This window comes from Triticum aestivum, chromosome 4A, assembly GCF_018294505.1.
Source record: "Triticum aestivum cultivar Chinese Spring chromosome 4A, IWGSC CS RefSeq v2.1, whole genome shotgun sequence".
NCBI lineage: Eukaryota > Viridiplantae > Streptophyta > Magnoliopsida > Poales > Poaceae > Triticum > Triticum aestivum.
This window is the reverse complement of record NC_057803.1, coordinates 618,156,005-618,182,014: the sequence shown is the minus strand read 5'-3', so window position 1 is coordinate 618,182,014 and position 26,010 is coordinate 618,156,005. Positions and strand designations below refer to the sequence as shown.

Below are 26,010 nucleotides of genomic sequence, written 5' to 3'. Positions count from 1 at the left end.
TGCTACTATTGTTCGTACAATTCAACTAGCCTCCTTGCTATGGATGAAGATTAGCGAATGAAGGACAAAGACAGATAAGTGGCAAATATTTTGAACATGCTAATTTAATGTTAGTATGAACTATCCCTTACATTGCAGCTATCTATCGCTATCATAGATATATTATCTTCGTTGGACATAACATGGCTCACCTTGGTCCATTGTGAAGGCAATGAGGTTGGATATTCCTGATCGTTAGTTTTTTTTCTCTTCATTTTATTACCTACTATAATATATTTGCCTCATTTCCATTTTCACAGGTCTCTTCCAAAGTTTACCATTATGAAGGATGACTATTTTGTGTCAGGCGTCAAACAAGAGGGATTTGTGCATCTTCAGTGCAATCTTTAGATGAAAGGAACATTGAACACATGTATGTTGCGCCAATGTTCATTCATATTGATGTATACAATTCAGGAAGAAGTTGCTACTTGCATATTTAAGTTTCCTTAGTCAGTTGTCAGGTGAGAATAATTTACTGTCTCTAATACAGAATGTGTCTTTTTTACACTTCCCTTGAATAGTTAAGATCTATGATGTATCACAGATTCATGACACAGAATAGCTATACAATTTTGTGGAACTTCACTACAATCAACAACAGTAGTCCGATAATCAAAATTTTGTATGTATCTTACATTCTTTTAGTTTCCCTATATCATGTGCTTATGAATTCCCACTGCGACGCGCGGGGTATCATCTAGTATTTACAACAAAACTACCCATCAAACTTGACCAAAGTAGACAAATATATTGGATAGCATACAAAGCTTTTTAATTATACAACAACAAAACCTCAAAAGATTCAATTGAATTCAATGAAAAATTTGATCATCAAATGAAAACTCATCACGTCCCAACAAACACATCGCCGATTACACTGAATTGATCCTGATCATGTGATGTAGCTCACATGAAGTTTCTATTGAAAATCAGAGAGAGAGAGAGAGAGAGAGAGGGAGAGAGAGAGAGAGAGAGAGAGATCTAGCTAATGGACCCAAAATTCCTAAGGGAACTACTCACATATGATCATCGAGGCAGCAAGGTTGATGAAGAAGCCTCCTATGGTGGAATCCCCCCTCCGCCAGAGTGCCGGAACTGACCTCCAAACTGGATCTCCTCGAAACGAGAACTTGTGGGGCGAAACAATCGGAGAAAACTGGTATCAAGGGTTTCGGGAATTATGGAATTTATAGGCAGAAGAATGGGAGTAAGTCGGTGCTCAAGGGCCCATGCGACAATGGGGAGCATCCTTGGGCCTGGGCACGCCATCTGGCCACGTGGCGGCCCTGTGGGTCCCCTGGCCTCCCTCCGGTGCTTTCTGGAATCTTCATTCACTACTAGGGAAAACCCTACTAGTAGCGTGGGATTTTACCCTAGCAGTAGTGCGGGGGCCCGCGCTACTTCTAGGGCGCTACAGCTAAACTTTAGCAGTAGCGCAAGTCCACCCGCGCTACTACTAATTCAGTTAGCAGTAGCGCTCTTCTGCACCAGCGCTACTGCTAAGTAGTAGCAACATGGTCTTTACCCCGCGCTACTACTTTTCATCTATATTTCATTTCTCTTATTTTGTACTGTATTTATACATCATTATACAAATTTTGATACAATAGCAATTAAGATATGGTCATATCATTATGATCATGATGAGTTATTATATCATTGGGTGGAAGAAAGACGGATTAGATTCATATGGATGGATCCAAAGTGATTAAAAGATGGATTAGTAAATCATAATATTCATATAAGAACTCATACATCATCATCTTGATAATAACAACTCGTGATCATAGTCATATAGGAACTAGCTTATCATTGTAGCACAATGTAGCACATAACTCATCATCATCATCATGATAACAACTCATCATCATCATCATCATCATTATCATCATAATCATAACCAACACTAGCTAATTGTTCTTAGCACATGATGAGTACGTACTACCTAAGACCTATTACTCTCTCGAAGGTAAAATAGCATAAAATAGGTATACCCCTAAATCTCTATTGTGGAGAATACAGATCAACATGTCTCCGATTTGTGGGTTGCCCTTGATGTTGCCCCCAAGTAGTTCCCTGCAATCATTCAGAACTTTTCTCCAGTCTTTGATTGTGAAGACCTTATCTCTTTGATTAATCGTGTATGCACTACGGTGTCATGTAGGCCAACTTGGTCGTAAGCTAATAATGTTCATGTCACCTTTCATATGCATAAGACGAGGCACACAATCCGCCGGGAGTTTCTGTTGAAGAAAATCATAATAACATACTTAGCAAAATGTAGTTTAGCTTAAAAAGAATGTATGCAAAAAATGCATTGGTGACATAATAAGAAAATTCTTACCATGATATCTCGATGGATGTTACCGTAGTTCAGCACGTGGACTAGTGGTACGCATTGATCATAACTTGGAGGGATATAATGACTCGTCTTGAAAGTCTCAACATCATTAATCCATGAAACAAAATGATTTATCTCCTCGCAAGTTAGTTCAGACCCATAACTATAGTAGGTTTTATCTATTACTTTCCATACATTTTTTGAAGAATGGAAATAAGCTGTCAACTATTTTTTAATAAACAATATAAATTACTTAATAAATATGTTTGAGAAACTCACATAGAGGTAGAACTGAAAGCGTATTAATATCGACCCAAATGCCGATATTATCTTCGTCGATGTCATCTTCGGGATCACCAAGATCGAAGGTGACATGCATACCCTCCTGAAAACCATACGCCTTGCATAGTGATATCCAATTCGAGAAACCAAAATGGGAGTAGGTCACCCCATTGTATAGATTTACGCCAAAAGCGTAACCATGTTGGGTCCTGATCGGTGAACTCTCTTTGCCTCCCTATTGTCATGATCTTCGAAATCCAGCTTCTCCAAGACATAACATCTTGCATGGCAGGGAATGCACTAGTAGAATTGTAAAAAATGGAAGTTACACGTTGAAGAAGCAGAAGTCATGCTTGATTATGAGAAAAGTCTTGTCATCCTTGCGTACGTACAAACATCGAAGAACTCATCGAGCTTAATACTGAAGCATCGACCGTCTTCCAGGTGAGGCCTATCACACAGACCCCGGTCGTTGCTGTAGTAGTCGCACTCAGGGATCCTATCATCGTCGGACATTTCCTATGTTCATAATTCAAAGATTAAATATCAATCGAGGGCAATTACCAGGAAACTCAACACATAGGCATTATGCAGCACGGGTTGACTTTCGGTCCATCGAGTCTTCCTTGCTACACTCTATCTCACGTAGTGTATATGGTGGGCACTCCCTCTCTGATATTGTGAGTGCATTTCACCTTAATGTCTAGCACACGTGAACGAAGCAGAAGCCACCCCCACGACAACAATCAAGATTCTTCCTCTCTGATATTTCGACAGTATATGATGGATACTCCCTCTCTGATATTTCGACCATCGGTGATGGTCGCTTCCCCTCCTTCTCTCATGCATTACCAAGGTATATCACGAGAAGAAGGAAAGGAAGCGACCCCCACGACAACAGTCGGCATCCTTCCTTCAAGAACAGACTGAAAGTCACTCAAGTAGCATCGACAAACTGAAAGTCAACCAGTTACATATATGGAGCAATGACATAAAAAATCGGCACAACCTTTGCTAAAATAGGACATATCGAGCGCCTGAAATTTGCCGGAACGGAAATGAATCAACATTCCGGCAAAACATAGGCTACTCGGAGGTGTTCCCTGCAAACAACAAAAGCCAAGATTCCGGCAAATTTTCTATTCTATATCTATTTTTTGAATAAAATATAATTGCAAAGACCTACTAAAAAAATTATATTACCCAAAATACCCTAGTTCTAACCCTAACCTACTTCTAATCCATCAATTTATGCAATACAGGAGGGAGGGGTGGAGGGAGAGGGTCAGAGGGAGAGGAAGGGAGGGATGGAGGGAGAGGGTCGGAGGGAGGGAGGGAGGGAGGGAGAAGGGAGGGATGGAGGGAGAGGGTGGACATATATCGGGGGCGACGGTGGCAGCGGGGACGACAACAACAGCAAGGTAATGCGGGCGACGACGGCAACGGGCGGCGGCGGGGGCAGATGGAGAGGACCGTGAGAGTGGAGAGGAGAGTGAGACCGTGCACGTGGGCCGGAGAGGATAAGGTGGGATTGGCAGTAGCGCGGCTCATCGGGCCATGCTACTGCTAGCCCACCTAGTTGTAGCGTGGGGCAACAACCCACACTCCTGCTAAGTTGGGCCTGTGAGCTGAGCCTGGGCTAGCCGTAGTAGCACCGCCCGTTGGGCGGCCCGTGCTATGCCAACAGCCTAAGTACTATGGCGGACCCGGGTCTAGCGCTGCCACTCTGTCTAACCCCGATGAGTAAGGAGGGCCACTTAGCAGTAGCAGGGTGCCGCGGCCCAGCGCTACTACTACTGTCCTACCTATGGCGTTGGTACGAGACATGCGCTACTGCTAATTATCAGTAGCACCGTGTCACAATCCCGCGCTACTGCTAAGGTTCTATCTATAAGCTTTCTCCTAGTAGTGATTACTCAAAAATTCATATTAAATCCTTAGGTTTTTTTACGTGGTAGATATTGATTTTCTGAAAAGTCAAAAACATGAATAAAACAACCACTGGCAGTTGGCACTGTAATAATATGTTAGTCCAGAAAAATAGTTTAAAATGATATAAAAAGAATTGAAAGTGATTACATAATAGCATATAACAATTAAAAATTATAGATACGCTTGAGACGTATCACCACCCCGACCTCGCGCCGCATTTCTCATGGCTCAGGCGGGGGTCCGTGTAGACGTCATCGGTCCCAGCGGTGGCAGCCTGAAGAGGGACTGGTCCCCTATATCTACCACCGGACCTGTGGGAGATGAAGGACATGATATATAAAGCGAACCACACCCGCTAGGCGGTGCCACTCTTCACTCTTCTTCGTCGCCGTAAGCTTCACACTTCTTCTCCGTCGCCGCTTGCCTCACTCCCTATCTACCATGTCTTGATGGCTGAACCCTCCATGTGGACCTTTCTTCGGCTAGACTGAAGAGGATTGCGCTGTGAGAAACTTCTAGGAGAATACCCAGAGGTGGTCCAAGTGGGTCAAGCAGAATGCGATCCATAAGGTTGAAGCAGTCGTCGGGCCGGAGCATCTCCCCGCCGCCCGCACCTACCCTGCCCGCATGACGATGGCCACAATGGAAGAAAGGAAGGCCGCGCTCACGGAGGGCTACAAAGTTGTGGCTTTCTCCAGCATAAAAGTTGCTCTTAAATAGGTAGCATGTTTGGAGCGAATATGCATCTAGACTGGTGTGCATGGCCCATAGAGCAGCGTTCAGAAGCAGTAGAGCTTGTTGGCCACAAACACAAAAACGATGCCTCGCTTACTACAGAGCTCCTATGTGATATTGTTGTGCACGCGCCCGCTTCGTGGACCGCCTCAAAAAGGATGAGGATGCGTCGGTTTTCCAGTTCGGCTGGTTATGGGTTGACCGGTCCACCGGTTATAGTTTTATTACTTCAATGAAATCCATTTTTTTCAAAAAGAAAATGTTAACTTGGTGATGAAAATAATATTTCCAAAAAACTATAAATTCATAAAATTTCACAAAAAAAAAGTTCACTCAATTCAAAGAAAAGTTCATCAACTTTGAAAAAAAAAGTTCACAAATTCAAAAAAGTTCATAGATTGTGAAAAAGATCACCAATTCGAAAATTTTAATTTATGTATAAAAAATGTTCACAAATTTTGAAATATAAAGCACATGGAGGGCCCAGCGCCAACAAGAAAAAGTCCACAAATTTGAAAAAGGTTAATTGATTCTGGAAACATTTCATCAATTTGAAATAAGTTCATTGATTTAGAAAATGTGTTCAGAAATTTTGGGGAAAATTTCATGAAAATCCAAAAAAGAAGTTCACAAATTTGTAAAAAGTTCGTCGAGATTGAATGTAAGTTCAAAATTTTGAAAAAATGTTCGTCAATTTTCAAAAACAAATTGTAAATTTAAAAAAATTACCGGTTTTGTGAAACAGTTCATTGTTTTTTAGAATGGGAAAATAAAAAAAGAAAACAAAAAACCAGAAGTAAAAGAATACAATAGCCCGTTCAGAGAAAAACAAAGAAACAAAGAAACAAAAAGGAAAAATACGTTTGATAGGCCAGCCCATTTTGATCTAGAGAGGTAGCTCTTGTCTGCTGTTTACAGGAACATTTTAACGGGCACTTAAGGTGCCAAATTGGGGCCAGACACTTATTGCGAGCGAGAAATAGCACTAGATATTTGTGGTATCCAGAATGAGCCTGGCCACAAAACCGCAACGATGTTAGGCTCATTGTAGCGCACACTAGGCTTGCTATGTTTATTTTTCCTTGTTCGCGTGAGAGTCATAGTACTCCCTCTGTAGAGAAATATAAGAGCATTTAAGTCACTATTTTACTGAGCTAAACGGAGTACGGCATTTTGGAGTCCGAGCTTCATGGAGCCCTTCATTTTGAAAATTTCAAAATTCACAAATTTCAGTTTCAAAAAATTCTGGAAAACAATACACATGTATGTAAGGATGTAAAGTGTACGTGTGGAAACTTTCAGGATGGAATACCTTGAATATGAGGTGCATAAAAAAACAAAATCATGGACTTAGAATATGAATAGTACATATGCTAAAAAGCCCTAGATTTGTCGTTTCTGTGTAGCTCACATTTTAATGTATTTCAACCTGAAAATTTGCACACATGTACATTATGTATCTAGGTACATGTGTATTTATTTTCAGAATTTTTTGAAACTGAAAAGTTTGAAGTTTGAAGTTTTCAAATAAAGGCCTCCATGGACCTCAGTTTCTGTTAGGCATTTTTGATATAAATACTCTTATATTAGTTTACAAAGGGAATACTGGACATTCACCAGTCCCTTTTTGTTTATTTTATTCATTTTTATGTTTTATTTTCCTTTTTTGTGTCCTTTCTTCTTTCTATTAATTTTGTTACTTTTTTTCATTGTTACTATTCTTGCCGGATTACCAATCATCGTGTATTAAAGGTTTAAGTAGCGCAATTCAAAAATATCATTACTCTATTTTATTAATACTCATTTTGTAGTTCCGAATGTTCACCGTTTACCTAAAATGTTCATTATATACTACCTCTGTACTAAAATATATTACAATTCTGCAGTTCAATCTGACACGGAGGGATTGTTTGAGAAAATATTCAGCACCTATACGAGGAAATTCACTGTACATTTAAAGTAAGATCATCTTGTATTTTAAAAAATCATGTGTACTTTTTAAAATGTTCGTCTTACATTTCAGAATGGAATGGTATATTTCAAATTTTATTCAACATATGTTTAATAAATCATGTGTACTTTTTAAAATGTACGTCGCACGTTTGTCGTGAATTTAGAACCTATTTATCATGCATTCAGAAAAAATTTCAACATATATTAAAAATATTCATGTATTCCAGAAATATCTATTGTGTAATAAAAAAATCATGTATGAAAGAAAATGTTCATGGTGTTTCTATTTTCGTATTTCATTTTTATTTTTATTTTTCTTGTTCTTATCATCTGGTGCTAGTTTCCTGTTCACCGTGTATTAAAAAAAGACATCGTGTCTTAAGTACCATATTGCATATTGTTGTTACTTTTTTATTTTATAAGGTACTTCATCAATCTGTTCTGCGAACCACTCTCTAGGCTCATATCAATTATTTTTCTAAGTAACTTAACATGCACGTGAAGTCTCGATCAGTCCATCAATTTTCACCGTCCTCCACATAGTGAACAAATGTTTGTGCATATGCACGTATCCCATATACGTACGGGAGGACACTGGTGAACGTATTCTGCCACTGGACAGCGTGCTCCAACCGCAATTCATGGCATCGTACACGGCCCGCGGCCTTGCGGCCTAGCACACGACCACACTCATGATCACCAAATCCTTCTTCAGCTCGTCGTCCTTAAACGGTTCCTTCCTGTTTTGCTCTCACAGTGCCACCGCCGCCTCTGCCACGCCAAACTTACCGAGCTTCAGTTGTGGTAGGTTTGTGGCACCACCAACCAAGGTGTTATAATTACCGTTGAGTCCTACCAGTGTGGCGTCCGGACGGACTTTAGTTCTTTCATCTGTCAGTTTAAACAACTTTCCTTCGAAGTTGGTGAAGGCGAAGACGTACACGTTGTCGTTGCGGACGGAATCCTTGGGGGGCAGCCCCGCCCTTGCCTACAAACTCCACTTCAACCCACCATGGTGGAGGCCTGTTGTCCTTGGTCTGCCTGATGAGCAGCACGAGTCATCGTTGGACCTTCCCCGGATTTGGGCCCAATAGCTTGGCAGGCAAAGTCGACGTGAACATAGTGTACGATCGGATAGATATTAAACTTCACCACTTCTTGAGGGCTACAACCGAAAGAAAAATAAATAAAAGTGAGTTAGAAAAATTATAATATTATAAAGCGATACTAAAAAAAGAATGTTATTTGGTAGAAAATGGTAACATGTCTTATGGGAGAAAGGAAGGAGGATGGCGGACTTCAGTAGAAAAATGCAAAATGAGATATTAGTAGGAGTTTGATTCCAGAATAGCTCTCAGTTTAACCTATTGAGCATTATCATATACATAAAACCTTGCAATCAAACTATTCCATTGCATATTGAAGGTGAGGGGAGCCTATTAACCATCATTCAATACATATCTTTCCAATCTAACTAATTTTTTCGTTAGGTTATGATACTGCAATTTATATGATTTTACTTTTTCACCTATTTCGGATTAATTTTAGTTTTCATTGTCATTATAATATAGCTAGCGAAACAAGCATTATAGAATTTTCACTTTCTCTATCGATTTATGATGAGATAGTAGACCCGGATTGCTATGATGAAAGCAATAATATGTGAAAGAACTTACGTGGGAGTGGTGGCGACTGGCAGAACCATAACGCCATGACGAGCTTTGAAGACGGTGAACCGCCTCAACTTGTCGGCGGGGTTGCATGACACCTCGTGAATGCTGCACCAGCACTCATACAGGTCCCACAATGTCTCCTCCAAGCAATGGCGGAGCTATGTACGTTGCTGCAGTGCCAAAGTTTTTGACTAATTCATTTCTTCACCCAACATATCATCGCTCTTATTTTGCATGTATTGAACTTTTTTCAAAGCTCTTTGTTGTTTAGTGGCAAGGGAAGCAAGTTTGACATAGCTGGGTCCAAATTCATCTCCAGATTCGTCATCACTGGACTCGGATAGGTAGCATTCGGTTACCTTAGCACTTTTTCCCATAAGGCATGGTGAAGAGGATGATGATTCTGGTTCGAATGTCATCGCATTGAGAGATTCCTTGTAATCCTCAAACCAAGGATCATGACATGTTCGATGACCTTCATAGACCTCAGAGAGCCGGTCCCAGATTAGTTTCGCGTGATTGAGATGCATGACATTCCTGAACTGATTTTGGGACAAACAGGAGCAGATGACATCCTTCGCTGTGAGGTTGAGTAGAGTGTACTTGCGAATGTCATCAGCCTCCGCCATTTTGCATAGATCGGTAAGACCAATCTCAGTGACGGTCCACAGTTCGCTGTCCATAGCCATGAGTCGCTTCTTCATCATGGCCTTCCATCGACGATACTCATGACCGTCAAAGATGGGGCAGGATACATTCATCATTCCTGCAGTCGACATAACTAAAACTCCAGGCGGTTAAACCAGAATCACACTGAACAAATGAGTACCTTGCACTGATACCAATTGAAAGTGCGTTATATCGACTAGAGGGAGGGTGAATATGCGATTTTTATGAATTCTTCGCTGAGGAATTTGCTGGTGAGGAAATTCCTAAATGAAGAACTACTTGCAGCGGAATAAGTACTCGAAAGTAAACATAGCAGAACACAAGCATAGTCATCATGATGAAATGAAGACAAGCACAGAGTACAGAAAGCGTAAGCATAGGATAACACAGGATGAAGACGGACAGACTGAAGAAATTGAACTGAGGAAATTGAGAAAGTCTTCAGTCAAAGTCTTCAAACAGATATGAACAAGCACACAACAACAAAAATGAGGAAATGAAAGAGTTGAGGAAATAGAACCAGTAAGCTTGGTGAAGACAATGATTTGGTAGACCAGTTCCAACTGCTATCTCAGTTGTACGTCTGGTTGGAGCGGCTAGGTATTTAAACCTGAAGACATACAGTCCTCACCGTATTCTCCTTGAGCTAAGGTCACACAGACCTCGCCCAATCACTCGTGGTAAGTCTTCAGGTGACTTCCAAACCTTCACAGACTATGTCACTCGGCGATCCACAATTCCTCTTGGATGCTCCAGACCTTGACGCCTAACCGTCTGGAAAAAGCACAGTCTTCAAAGGTAACAAGCGTCGGATCCACGTAGGATCAATCTCTTTAGTGATGCTCAATCACTTTGGGTTGTAGGTGTGTTGGGTTTGGGTTTTCCTCACTTGATGATTTTCGCTCAAAATCCTTGGAGGATGGGATGCTCTCAAATGACAAGTGTCAGTTTCTCTCGGAGCAGCCAACCAGCTAGTGGTTGTAGGGGGCGGCTATTTATAGCCTAGGGAGCAGCCCGACATTATAAGACATAAATGCCCTTCAATGATAGATATTTTGGGACAGCTGGCGCATGGCACATCAGCGGTAGGAATTTTGACTCTCAAATTCCTCAGGGCTATCTTGTTCCTCACTGTGTAGGCAATCCGCACTAGCGAATTCCTAACTCCTCAGTCAGGACAAATTCCTCAGAGACCAGAAGAAATTCGTCTCTGTCACTGAAGAATATGACTGAACTGTATGATATTTCCAATGGCTTCACTTGAAGGGATTGGTAGGTGTAAGATTTTGAGTTGAGCATCACATGGAAATTTTTCCTTAGTATTTCCTCGACCCCCTTTAACAGTACGGTGTTTCCTATGACTCAAGAAAGAGAAAATGAAACTACGAAAACAAAAGCCTTCATGCTTCATGTTCCTCAAATGATTTGCCAAGTCTTCAAGGTCACACCAATTTCTTCACTTTCAAAGTCTTCAGAAAGTCTTCAGAAATCCAAAGTCTTCAGTTGAAGAACTTCTTTTTTTGGGGTCGACTTTCTCTGTAAATATCAAACTCCTCATAGACTAATAGACTTGTGTACACTCACAAACGCATCAGTCCCTTAACCTATAAGTCTTCAATACACCAAAATCACTAAGGGGCACTAGATGCACTTACAATCTCCCCCTTTTGGTGATTGATGACAATATAGGTTAAGTTTTCAACGGGGATAAACATATGAAGTGTAAATACTGATATTGAGGAATTTGATTGCAAGATATAGAAGAACTCCCCCTGAAGATGTGCATAGTGAGGAATTTGCTTTTGAAGCAATGCACACTTGAAAAGTATAATCATGGAGATCTTCCCCTATATCTTGTAATTCACACACGCATTTGACATATAATATGAAGAATTTGAAATGCATGATGAAATATGGTGACTGGTGTAATTCAGCATGCGTGCATAGACATTAATGAGGAATAAGCATGCAGAAGAACTCAGCAAAAGTATCAGGCCACCATAGAGTTTAAGATTACAACTCGATCCAGCAAAGTCATCAAAAGAACGAGAGTTGTAACTTAGAAAAAAACACCCATATAAGATAGACCCGCTTGAATACTAACTCAAATTTCTCCCCCTTTGTCATCGAATGACCAAAAGGGTTGAAAATGAGGACTAACGCCCCTGAAGAATATCATGATGATGGAGGAGCGCCAGCGTTGTTGGGGTCTTGTGTCGTTGTAGGGCCTGCCGCAGTGTCGTCTAAGTCTTCATACTCGTCCGTGTCGCGTGATGAAGAATATGAACTGGCAACCAAGGAAGGAACCTTGACCTTCTTGAATCTCTTCGGTGGAGGAGCAGACCAATCAAAATCTTCCTTGAAACCCATTTGCTTCAGATCTCCTTCACCATAGAGATGTGACAGAATAGCCCAGGTGCGATCGAAGACTTCATTGAGGTAGTAATGGTTTTTCTTCACTGCATTATGTGTAGAAGTCATGTTGTGAAGAATAGAGCCAAACTGACGCTTAACCCCATTTGTGGTTTCGATCCACCTGCTGGTGAAGACTAAGAAGCAGCTCTCGGTCAGTCATCACACGAGGAGCAGTGGCTTGAGGATTTGGCTTGGATGCATTTGTAGCAGAATCATGAGTGGCAGAGTCATCATTGGTGGAATAAGATGCAGCTTTGCGGAACTGACCATCAATGAACGAATGCCTTCATCGATAACAGTTGGTGCCTTGCCCTTCTCATCAGCTAAGGAATATGTCCGCTTGAGGACTTGAATCGGTGGCAAGTAGCTGAGGTGATTCTGAAAATCAGCTTTGTAGTTGAGTGAAGACCTTGTTCTGAGGAATCTCATGATCCAAGGAGCATAAGGCTTCAGCTCAAACGGAGAAAGTGCAACATTTGCCAGAGTCCTCATGAAGAAATCATGATAATTGACAGGGATGCCATGCATGATGTTGAATAGCATATTCTTCATGATGCGAACAATTTCCTCATCAGATGAATCATGGCCTTTGATAGGACTCATAGTCTTTGTCAGAATGCGGTAGACGGTTCTTGGCACATACAGCAATTCCTTCACGAGGAATTTGGTCCTTGGGGCTTGACCAGGCTTCAGAGGCTTCATGAGCACTTGCATGTAATGAGCAGTGAGTTCAGGGTCTTGGTACAGACAACGAGCACCTTGAGGTGGAGGACTGATTGGCAGGGCATGAAGTAATTCAGAGGCCGGTGCCTTGTAATGAGTGTTTTCGGTCATCTAGTCCAACACCCAAGTGTTGATATCATCATCATCACCTGTGATGTGCAGCGTTGCGTAGAACTGAAGAATAAGCTCTTCATTCCAATCAACGATGTCAGAGCAAAAGTTGAGCAGTCCTGCATCATGAAGCATATTGAGGACTTGAGAGAAGCAAGGCATTGATTCCATGTCCACGTGAGGAATATGCTCATGGTCGAAGACTTTGTCCTTGTTGAAAAGCAGTGAAGAATAGAAATTGGCCTGGCTGGCAGTCCAGAAGCGCTTCCTTCTAAGACGAGCATTGTCATAAGGGTTGAATTCAGTGAAGAAAACATGCTCGCCCAAGAAGTCATTAGCCTTGAATTTCTGCTTCTTTGAGAAGGGATCCTTTGGCTTGGGCTGAGGAGTGTCAGTCAATTGCATCACCACCTCAGGAATCACAATCTCAGGATCCACAGACTGAGGAATTTTAGGCTATTCTTCAGCTGCAGCGTGGGTCTTCAATTCTTCATTTACATTTTCTTCAGCACTAGTGATTGAAATTTGTTCATGGACAAATGGGGTTGCATGAGGTTCTTCAGATCCCGTTTGTACTTCAGTAGCAACAGGGGACTGGGGAATTTCTTGAAGTGGAGTGAACATCGGAGAGTTGGGGTGCTGACTTTCCCAAAAGTCATCATTCAGCACAGGTGTGGTACAGCCAATGTCCACATCCTCATATTCCATTTCTACAACACCGGCCTCTTCAGCAGTGAACTGAGTCATAGGCGAGGAGACAGCTGATGTTGAAGGGATTGTATCCACTTCAATTTCTTCATCCAACTGCTCTGACGAAGCAGCAGAAGGATTCTCTTCATCAGATTCGCTTGGAATCACATAATCTTCACCAAAAGGAACAAGGTCCTTTGATGGCATGAATGAGACAGGAACGGCATCAAATGGATTGTTAATTGAGCTTGTCAAAGGCTTCATCTTCTTCGGAGCTGAAGAATCTGATGAAGCTGATGCCTTCCTTTTCTTCACAGCTGCACGCTCTGTAGCCTTGGTCTTCTTCGCATCTGATGCAGATGGAAGTATCGGAGTTGGTGTAGGCGCAGGAGGAGCAGAGGAATTTGGTTCAGTTTCTTCAGGCGCAACTGATGCAGTTGCCCTGACTTCTTCACTTTCTTCAGGCGCACCACTAGTGGATGCCCTGGCAATTTCTTCAGTGGCTGGAATGCAGTCATCAGCCCTAGTACTTTCATTTTCTACAGCAGCCTGATTGTCATCAGCAGTGCTAGCATGTTTTTCAGTAGGCTGAGCAGATGCTTCAGCTGGAGTGACTTCAATGTGCACAGGAGCAGCAGCACTTGAAGTGAATGTCTTTGTCAGCTTGACGAACCGGACCTTGGCGCCCTTCCAATCAGCATAGTAGCGATTGAATTCATCACTCAGTTGCTTGATCTTAGCTTGCAAGGCAATGAGTTGATCAGGGGTAAGAGTGAGGACATTGTCCTTTAGGTAGCATTGCTTCTTGTACTGCGCTTTTTACAGTCTTCTTCCTTCTTCAAATTTCCACTTTTCTTCTTCAATGAAGGCAGTCAAAACATGACTTTGACCAGGAGTGAGGTTCATCTCCGGCAAACGCGTGTTTGGGTCCTTGTGCCATAGATCAATGAAGTCTAGGATCAACTTTGGATCCAACAACAGTGGCACATTGCTGCCTTTGGCTCTAGCGGCCCTAGCCTGCCTGTATCTGATGATTTTGGCAAGTTCTTCATCATCGGCCTCATCATCAGAAGGCACTTGAAAGGCGACCTGCTTCTTATGAGGACTTGGTCGGGAGCCTCGTCCAGCAGTGGCCTTTTTCTTCAGCAGAGAGGGGCCAGTTGAGGAATTTGGTGCAGCTGAGGAACTCGCAGAAGCTCCTGAGGCAATTGAGATGCCTGTAGTCCTTTGGCACATGGCGAGATGCACATGTGTAGAGGATTTAGTCGGGGCAGCTGAAGACTTTGTCGGAGGAGCTGAGGACTTTGAAGGAGGAGCAGATTGAGGAATTGGCCGTGAGGGCTTTGAAGAATCTGACCGTGAGGGCATTGCTGAGGAACTTGGTCGTGAGGGCATTAAGGGTGAAGCACTTGGTTTGTGAGCAGGCTTCTTAGCCATGGCCTTCTTCGGCTTACTAGCAAAGGCCTCAGCAGCGGTAGTAGTAGCAGCAGAGTCTTCATTAAATTTCCTCACTGCATCCTTTGCTTGTTTGGCCAGTTTGGCCTGGCGCTTTGCCCATTCATCAGGATAATCCTCACCGCGCTTGAGGCTGGTGGGATCTGCCAATTGGTCAGGTGCCAATGGTGATCTTGGGCATGGAGGATTGAGTGTGAATTTCTTCATATACTTGGGAGTGACATATCTGTAGTCCCTCCATTCCCGTGCACATCTCCTCTCAATCTTTTGAATGTGCACCTTGCACTAATTTTTATCTTCCTCAGGGAGTGTGCAGTATCCAGCATAAATTTCATCAGGGATCTCAAATGTTATGTTGACCTCAGGCCTCTTTCCACCCTTCTGTGGCTTCTTACCATCAGCCATTTTCTTCACCTGGGGAATATGAACAACTGAAGTTTCTGAAGAGGTGTGCAACTTTTCTTCGAGGAATGCTACAAATGAGTTAAGTTGATGAGAACCTAGTGATTCAGCAGCGGACATGGGTACATGTGAACAGAGTATAGTGGCGAGGAATTTGGAGAGGTCATATGCGTTCTCAGAAGGTTTTTCAAAAAGAATAAGTTTGAGGAATTTGACCAGATGAGTCTTGAAGAATTTCACTAAGCGTTCTTTGTCTTAGGTTCCAGAATTGTATAGATTGAAAATCCACACAATTGAGGAATCTTGAATAAAATCATTGCTTAGAGAAACGAATCAAGAGCAGATGACATGTGAGGTGTTCAGTGTGTGAAGATTTGAAGAATAAACACCTTTGAAGATTTTCAAGAAAACATTTGAATCAAAGAGGGCAGTGGAAGTATCTTTTAATTACCCTTGATGAAGAACACGACAAACTGGGAAGAGTAGAAGTGAAGTTCGTCAGTTCAGATCTTCCACGCCCTAACTCGGCAGAGGAAGACAGCTACGGCGGTGGCGGAGTTAAGAAATCCACAACCGGCGCGAGTACGACGGCGACGAGGTTGAGGCAGTGAAGCTCTTCCTCACCAGCGATGATGAAGTAGCGGCGGCGCTAGGGTTTGAGAAGCTCGAGCGAGAGAGAGAACGAGCGGAGTAAAAACGAAGTGAGGAAGAGACGGGGGTATTTCTAGTGGGAGTGAAAAACTGTACGCCCGAGGAAATCGGACGAATGTGCCCCTGGCCCTTGTCATTCGCTTGACATGTGTCACCCACATACTGAGAGTTGGCGATCGTGTAGCGAATAGATAAGTATTGTCGTGGGATGCGGAACGGTTTGAGCGGCAAAGCCGAAAATTTAGATAAGATAAGTTAAAAGTTTCATTTGCAATTTCTTTAGCTGTCAAGGACACGGTGAAGATTTTGAACGAGTTTCAAATAGAATGCACATGAAGAATTTGTGAACAGACTGGGTTGAGTTTAGCATAGAGGGGGAAGGGTCCGATCACATTCACTTAGCAGAAGAAATCAACTTGAAGAATTAGCAATAAGTGAATGCTGTAGAGGACATAAACTCATATATATATTCAAATGAAGAACAACACCGGGAGGAGTGAAGACAATGCAAAGTTGAAGAATTTGAAAAACTGAGGAATTTCAAAAATGAAGAAAAACTCAAATTGAAGATTTTCAACTTTGGTTGGTGGCGTAACACACCGTATAAGAAAGCTGATTTTAGACACCGCATACAATTGTCGTAGGGCTCTGAGAATCAATTTCTTCATTAATTTCTTTACACTTAGAGGGTTAGTCTTCATTGATTGAAGAAAAATGTTACTTTGTGTGTTGCACATCTAAGTCATCAAGTTAGCATAAGTGTTAGGATGTGTGTCCATTTCAGAGAACATTCGAAGATTCTAGGATATTTAGCCCACACCGCAACTTGCTAAATCTCTTCTCATCCAAGGGCTTAGTGAAGATATCGGCTAGCTGGTCTTAAATGCTTGCGTGGTTGATGGAGATGTCGCCCTTCAACACATGATCACGAAGAAAATGATGACGAATCTGGATGTGCTTTATCTTCGAGTGCTGAACTGGGTTATGAGCAATCTTGATAGCGCTCTCATTGTCACAATAGAGAGGCACATTCTTCAAATTGATGGCATACTCCTTGAGTGTTTGCTTCATCCATAGTAATTGAGCACAGCACGCTCCAGCAGCAATGTACTCAGCTTCTGCAGTGGAGAGTGATACGCAATTCTGTTTCTTCGAGGACCAACAGACCAAAGATCGTCTGAGGAAATGGCATGTGCCAGATGTTGACTTGCGGTCCACACGATCACCAGCATAGTCAGAGTTTGAATATCCAATGAGATCAAACGAAGAGCCCTTGGGATACCGTAATCCAAGTGTTGGTGTGTGAGCTAGATATCAAAGAATATGCTTCACAACCTTATGGTGTGATTCCTTCGGTGTAGCTTGAAATCGGGCACACATGCAAACACTAAGCATAATATCCGGCTTAGATGCACATAGGTACAATAAGGAGCCAATCATGGAGCGGTATACCTTTTGATCGAAGTCTTTACCATTTTCATCAGTGCATAGATGGCCATTTGTGGGCATTGGAATTTTGACCCCTTTGCAATCTTGCATGCCTAATTTCCTCAATACATCTTTGAGGTATTTCTCCTGAGATATGAATATGCCATTGCGATGTTGACGAATTTTAAGAGCTAAAAAGAATTTCAGTTCTCCTATCATAGACATTTGATATTCTTCACTCATCATGTAGGCAAATTCATCACAGTAACGTTGGTCAGTACAGCCAAAAAGATATCATCAACATAAATTTGGCACACAAACAATTCACCATCATAAGATTTAGTGAAAAGAGTTGGGTCGAGTGAACCGGGTTTGAAGCCCCTCTTCATGAGGAATTCCTTCAAAGTATCATACCACGCTCGATGGGCCTGCTTGAGGCCATACAGGGCCTTATTGAGTCTAAAGACTTTGTCAGGATGCTTTGGATCTTCAAAACCCGAGGGTTGAGCAACATATACTTCTTCCTCAAGCTTACCATTGAGGAATGCACTTTTCACATCTGTGTGTAGCCATGAGCTACAAGTCATGCCTTATCCCTCACCACAAGGCCATTTTCATCTTGCTTGTTGCGGTAGATCCACTTTGTGCCAATGATGTTGTGCTTGCAAGGATCTGGACGGTTGACCAGTTCCCAGACGTTGTTGAGCTTGAACTGATGTAATTCTTCTTGCATAGCTTGAATCCACTCAGGCTCCAAAAATGCTTCATCTACCTTAGTGGGCTCTGTGATAGAGACAAAAGCAAAGTGCCCACAAAAGTTAGACAAATGTGAAGCTTTTGAGCGTGTGAGAGAACCTGGTGCTTCAATGTCATCGATGATCTTCTCGACTTGCACTTCATTTGCAATGTGAGGATGAGCGGGTTGTCTTCGAGGAATTTGATTCGCATTTTCTTCAGGACCATTTTCCTCAGCACCATTTTCTTCAGGTGCGCCAGATCGACGTTCTTCACGCTCTGGAATGAATTCTTCAGCAGATTCTTCAGTAGGAATGACATTCTCAATAGCCTTGAACTTGATAGATTCCTCAAGTGCTGGTTCATCTAACGCAGAAGGTAGGTGCTCTCTTTGCGAGCCATTATTTTAATCGAACCACACATCTACAATTTCAACAACCATGTGGAGAACGTTGTTGAAGACTTTGTAGGGTGTGCGAGTCCTTTCCGTAACCAAGCATAAAACCCTCATGTGCTTTCTGTGCAAATTTAGAATTGTGATGAGGATCTCTAATCCAACATTTAGCACCGAAGACTTTGAAGTAACTCACATTGGGTTTCTTGTCCGTGAGGAGTTCATAAGCAGTCTTCTTGAAGAATTGTGAAGATATACTCTGTTGATGATGTGGCACGCAGTATCAATTGCCTCAATCGAGAAACGACGAGGCGTCTTGTATTCATCAAGCATAGTGCGAGCCATCTCAACAAGAGTTCCGTTCTTGCGCTCCACGATGCCATTTTGCTGAGGAGTATAAGGAGCAGATAACTCATGAGTAATACCAAGTTCATCAAGATAGTCATCAAGACCGGAATTCTTGAACTCAGTCCCATTGTCACTTCTGATATGCTTGATCTTCACACCAAAGTTGGTTGAAGCCCTCGAGGAAAATCGTTTGAAGACTTCCTGCACCTCATGTTTGTAAGTAACAATGTGCACCCATGTGTAACGAGAATAATCATGAACAATAACAAATCCATATAGAGATGTATCATTTGTAACAGCAGAATAATGATTAGGACCAAAGAGATCCATGTGAAGCAATTCAAATGGTCGAGTGGTAGTCATGATAGTCTTCCTGGATGCTTGGCCTTTGTCATCTTTCCAGCTTCACAGGCTCCGCATAAGTGATCCTTGAGGAATTTGACATTCTCAATGCCAATGACATGCTTCTTCTTCGCAAGCGTGTGCAAATTCCTCATGCCAACATGACCAAGTCATCGATGACATAGCCAGCCTTCTGAAGCTTTTGCAAGTAGGCATACGGTCAGTTGTGTTCCTGTATAGAAATCAACAATGTACAAGTCTCCTCTCCTAAAGCCTTTGAAGACTTTGGAATTGCTAGCTTCCATGATCACAACACAACGATATTTGCCAAAGACAACAACCATATCGAGATCACAAAGCATTGAGACAGACATGAGGTTGTATCCTAAGGACTCGACAAGCATGACTTTGTCCATGTGTCGATCCTTTGAGATCTCAACCTTACCTAGACCCAATACCTGACTTTTTCCTTTGTCAGCGAAGATGATATGCTTCAGATGCGATGGTGATAAAGGAGCATCCATCAATAGATTCTTGTCACCAGTCATGTGATTCCTACATCCACTATCGAGGACCCACTCATTGGGCTTTGGGTTAATCATCCTGTGGATGAATTAGTGCAACTTACGAACTCATATACTTCAGCAGTGAAGAATATGACATCAATATCATCAGATCAAGTTCATCAAGCAATACAACAGATAAAACAATATGAGGACGTGAGAAATGAAGGTTCATTTCTTCATGATTAGCATGCGTCCTTTCAGGCAATGTTCAGGTCTCCAGCAAATTCTTCAGACATTTTAAGCACGTCTGGAGACCTGACCCTGCATAAGAGATTAGTTATTTTTCTTCACCACCCACATCTGAAGGGGTGGCAAAGAATTCATCACTCTGCGAGCACCATATGAGAAACGTGGCATAGAAGCCAGTCCACTTCGTTTCACATAAGAGGGGTTAGGATAAGCATATGAATAAGCAGAGAAATTCTTCGAGGACTTATGAACATAATGATTAGAAGAATAATGCGCATATTCATAGCCCTTAGCTCTACCCTGCGAAACAGAGGGGTTAGCACGATGATGATCATATGAGGACTTTGATCCTTTTAAGGAATTTGATCCATGTGAAGAATTTGGTCCATATGAAGAATTTGATCTGGAGTTCCTATTCTTCACAGGTGGTGTCATGAGGACAAGGCAACTTTTGGGAACCCAGATTTTTTTCATAGGGGAACTGTTCCTGCAGTTAGTGCCAACATATCTAGCAAATACTTCACCATTCTGATTCTGAACAGTTTATAGTTGGAGTCAAATGACTCATCAGAAGAATGAGGAGATTCACATGTAAAGCCAGATAAATTAGATGGATCAACTGGAGGTCCCTTTGCAGCAACCCATGAGGTTTTGGGGTACTTCTCAGGCTTCCAATATGTTCCATCAGCATTGAGTTTCCTCTCAAAGGCAATACCCTCTTTCCTAGGGTTCCTGTTGAGGATTTGCTTTTTAAGCACATCACAAAGAGTCTGATGTCCTTTGAGGCTTTTGTACATGCCTGTCATGTACAATTCCTTCAGCCTGCATCATCAGTGATACTAGCAATGTCCTCAGATGAGAAATTAGTGATAGCAGAGACAGATGAAGAATTTGTAGCATTACAAGCATTTGAACATTCAGGTGAAGAATTAGCAGTTTCACGTTTAGTGCACTTCATACATGGAGGAACAAATTCTTCCGGAGTAGCGCTGATTTGTTGAGCAAGTAATGAATTGCACTCCTCCTGAAGATCTTCATAATCCACTCTTAGCTTCTCAAGATATTGCTTTCTTTGAAGAAATTCATAAGAAAGCTTCTCGTGATCAGATAAGAGAGTGTTATGATGACCTTGAAGGATGTCAAACTTGGACTGAAGTCTCTGAAGACTCTCAGCCAAAGCTTTTGACTGATCCATTTCTTCACCCAACATATCATCGCTCTTATTTAGCATGTATTGAACTTTTTCCAAAGCTCTTTGTTGTTTAGTGGCAAGGGAAGCAAGTTTGACATAGATGGGTCCAAATTCATCTCCAGATTCATCATCACTGGACTCAGATAGGTAGCATTCGGTTACCTTAGCACTTTTTACATAAGGCATGGTGAAGAAGATGATGATTCTGGTTCGAATGTCATCGCATTGAGAGATTCCTTGTAATCCTCAAACCAAGGATCATGACATGTTCGATGACCTTCATAGACCTTAGAGAGCCGGTCCTAGATTAGTTTCGCGTGATTGAGATGCATGACATTCCTGAACTAATTTTGGGACAAACAGGAGAAGATGACATCCTTCGCTGTGAGGTTGAGTAGAGTGTCCTTGCGAATGTCATCAGCCTACGCCATCTTGCATAGATCAGTAAGACCAATCTCAGTGACGGTCCACAGTTCGCTGTCCATAGCCATGAGTCGCTTCTTCATCATGGCCTTCCATCGAGGATACTCATGACCGTCAAAGATGGGGCAGGATACATTCCTCATTCCTGCAGTCGACATAACTAAAACTCCAGGCGGTTAAATCAAAATCACACAGAACAAGGGAGTACCTTGCTCTGATACCAATTGAAAGTGCGTTATATCGACTAGAGGGGGGTGAATAGGTGATTTTTATGAATTCTTCGCTGAGGAATTTGCTGGTGAGGAAATTCCTAAATTAAGAACTACTTGCAGCGGAATAAGTACTCGAAAGTAAACATAGCAGAACACAAGCATAGTCATCATGATGAAATGAAGACAAGCACAGAGTACAGAAAGCGTAAGCACAGGATAACACAGGATGAAGACGGACAGACTGAAGAAATTGAACTGAGGAAATTGAGAAAGTCTTCAGTCAAAGTCTTCAAACAGATATGAACAAGCACACAACAACAAAAATGAGGAAATGAAAGAGTTGAGGAAATAGAACCAGTAAGCTTGGTGAAGACAATGATTTGGTAGACCAGTTCCAACTACTGTCTCAGTTGTACGTCTGGTTGGAGCGGCTAGGTATTTAAACCCGAGGACACAGTCCTCACCGTATTCTCCTTGAGCTAAGGTCACACAGACCTCGCCCAATCACTCGTGATAAGTCTTCAGGTGACTTCCAAATCTTCACAGACTATGTCACTCAGCGATCCACAATTCCTCTTGGATGCTCTAGACCTTGACGCCTAACCGTCTGGAAGAAGCACAGTCTTCAAAGGTAACAAGCGTTGGATCCACGCAGGATCAATCTCTTCAGTGATGCTCAATCACTTTGGGTTGTAGGTGTGTTGGGTTTGGGTTTTCCTCACTTGATGATTTTCGCTCAAAGTCCTCGGAGGATGGGATGCTCTGAAATGACAAGTGTCAGTTTCTCTCGGAGCAGCCAACTAGCTAGTGGTTGTAGGGGGCGGCTATTTATAGCCTAGGGAGCAGCCAGACATGATAAGACATAAATTCCCTTCAATGATATGACCGTTAGGTGGGTAGATATTTTGGGACAGCTGGCGCATGGCACAGCAACGGTCGGAATTTTGACTCTCAAATTCCTCGGGCTATCATGTTCCCCACTGTGTAGGCAATCCGCACTGACGAATTCCTAACTCCTCAGTCAGGACAAATTCCTCAGAGACCAGAAGAACTTCATCTCTGTCACTGAAGAATATGACTGAACTGTATGAGATTTTCAATGGCTTCACTCGAAGGGATTGGTAGGTGTAGGATTTTGAGTTGAGCATCACATGGAAATTTTTCCTTAGTATTTCCTCGACCCCCTTTAACAGTACGGTATTTCCTATGACTCAAGAAAGAGAAAATGAAACTACGAAAACAAAAGTCTTCACGCTTCATGTTCCTCGAGTGATTTGCCAAGTCTTCAAGGTCACACCAATTTCTTCACTTTCGAAGTCTTTAGAAAGTCTTCAGAAATCCAAAGTCTTCAGTTGAAGAACTTCATTTTTAGGGGTCGACTTTCTCTGTAAATATCAAACTCCTCATAGACTAATAAACCTATGTACACTCACAAACGCATCAGTCCCTTAACCTATAAGTCTTCAATACACCAAAATCACTAAGGGGCACTAGATGCACTTACAGCACCTTCCAATCCTTCGAAGGGCTCTTGGGAGGCCAAAGGTACTCGGTCAAATTTCATCGGTACAAGGAGTGTATTGTCAAACCTTAAATAATCAACTGCCAAACAAAAAAGATAAACTAATTATTATGTAATGTTCGATTCCACCCTAAATGGTCATTAGAGCTTAAACTTCTACTAAATATTTTTTTTCTTTTTTTGATGATAGCTATTAAGTTTATTAGTTGTGTAGTACATGGGTAGCTTAATATATAGTTTGGCTAAATACATGATGTAGTTTTTATTTCAAGCAATAGATTATTCATTATATATAATGAGAGTACAAGGTAGATATAACTTTTTTGGTTGTTGTAACAAAAAAAGTCCGATTAGCACTACACTAGGCTGCTTGATACGAGTTTTCGAATGGAACTAGCACGCGATGCTGCCATGATGACACCACCGGTCCACCACTCGGACCTTGCTGGCCTTCCTTGCCATGGTCTCTCTCGCCAGTTCAAGATATAGGGAGGATAGATCAATATTCTCGGGAGACCAGAGTGGTAGGGATGTGGTCGACGGACCAACAATTGGACCACCCGCATTGTATGCTGCTGGCTTGCAGGCTATGGTTCGGAAAGATCGGGCTAAGATGATGGATGGAACATATATGTCAAGAAGAAAGATGGGTGAGTCTTAAGAAAGATGGGAAAGTTGAGGCCTTTGAAACATTGGGTGGCGATGCTTTGAGACAATGTTATTAACTGATTATGATTTGTGCTACTGCTCAAGATGTTCACACTGCTACATCGAACTTCCATTGTTGCCTTCATGGGCGTTTTAGCGGTCATATATTGTTAGTTTGCGTTCTTTTGCTACTGAATTGCTAGATGTTGGCTCTTTTGAACTTGTTAGGCTAGTGGTTAGGTGCCATCAGGTTTTTGCACCATAGTGCATGCGTTGACGCCGTCAATGGACGGTGGGTTTCTTGTTAGTGCTTTAAACCCATTTCTTCCCGTTCTCATTTCCTCGATACCTTTGTATGCTGGGCAGATGTATATCCTTTATGAGGACTAATGGAAATGGTTGGGATTAGGCTGTTTACAAAAAAAAAGGAATGCTTACACTTTTCGATGAACATAATGCTTTAGAGCTAGGTGTTCTTGCAGCAAAGTACATGCACCGATCTCATCAGACAGGATTTTGTTTTTGATTCGTCAAGTATTTATTTCACGCTTAGGAACAGAGGAATTGTATCACTAATCATTACGTAGTCTAATATGAATATATGATAAAAGAATATCAATTACTTAATCTGCTGCACATATATGCATGGCTTGTTCATCAACAATGTGCAATCAACAAGACATACATGCACACTCGGATGCAAATTCCGCACTTTCCGTCACACACACGCACACTCGGTCCTCACGTGCGACGACGCCGTCGGCGGGGCAGGGCATGCCACTTCCATGTCGTCCCCGAACAGCTCCTCCCATGTGCATTGGAAGCTGCCGTCATCCTCCTCCACCGTCTCGACGCCTTGGTGGACGTCGCCATGTTTGCCGGCCAAGGACTCCTCCAATGCACAGTCGCTGCCATGCTCGGCCGCCTTCGTATTTCCCTGGAGCGTCAGTCCTAATTCTGGAAGCATGTCAGTGAAAAACCCGCTTGGATCCACGCTGCCGTCGTCCACTACTCCAGGGGGCAACGTCTCGTCTTGGTCGGACATGAACGAACGCTCGAACTCCCGAAGCGTCCCGCCGGCGGCATCTTGTTCTTGGATGGTCATTTCTTGGAGGCGTGGGGTTTTGGGACGTGGAGCCTCCGGATGTTGGACCTCGGCGGCCGCCTTCCTCTTCTTCTTGGAACCGGGGGCGTTGATTACCGACGCGTAGGTAATCTCCCTCTTGTGGGTTGAGACGTAGATCTTGCATAGGACCATTCCGGCCGCACCGTCTTGTTCGTCCTCGTGGTCGAGGCCGTACTCCTTCATGCACCACCCAACCCTGGTTCTGGCTGCTCCAGGCCTCTTGATCCCAAAGGAAAGATGGTCGATGAGGCCGACCCGTTTACCTTGAGTGTCTAGCACGGGATGGCTCTTCTCGGAGTGCCAGTTGTAACCCTCGTCGTCGTCGACGACGCGCTGTCGCCTCCCGCTGCGGCCACCTTTGGTCTTGTGACGACGGACCGGTGAGAAGAAGTACCACACGCCTCCTTTCCCGTCGTCCTTGTCGGATCCAGGCGCGTGGGCACGGTTGTCGATGAGGTCCCCGGGTGGCGCGGAGTAGACGTCGTCTTCGTGGATGAAACTGCTGAAGCGGCCGCGGTCTGCTCCGGCGATCCTCGGGCGGAGGAACTGGTTGATGAGCTCGTGATCCTGGGGACTGAAGGCGGAGCCGACGGGAAAGAGCTCGTCATGGCCGGCCATATTGAATCGCCTTCGCTTGATCAGAGCTAGCTAGGGGACGTACTTCTCGTCGCCTTGATCAGAAGGAACTAGCTATGGAAGGTCCGTAGGTGTGCAACCCTAGCTAGGTAGGTATATATGGATGGATCGCGACACAGGGCTATGTACGTGCCTTCCTTGATCAATACACTACTAGAGTGCTTCGGACTCAGGA

At 42.8% G+C, this 26,010-nt stretch overlaps 1 pseudogene; it reads right to left on the bottom strand.

The window, feature by feature from the left end:
- Positions 1–24,791: 24,791 nt before the first annotated feature.
- LOC123082657 (uncharacterized) lies at positions 24,792–25,807 on the bottom strand (annotated as a pseudogene).
- Between the last annotated feature and the right edge of the window lie 203 nt (positions 25,808–26,010).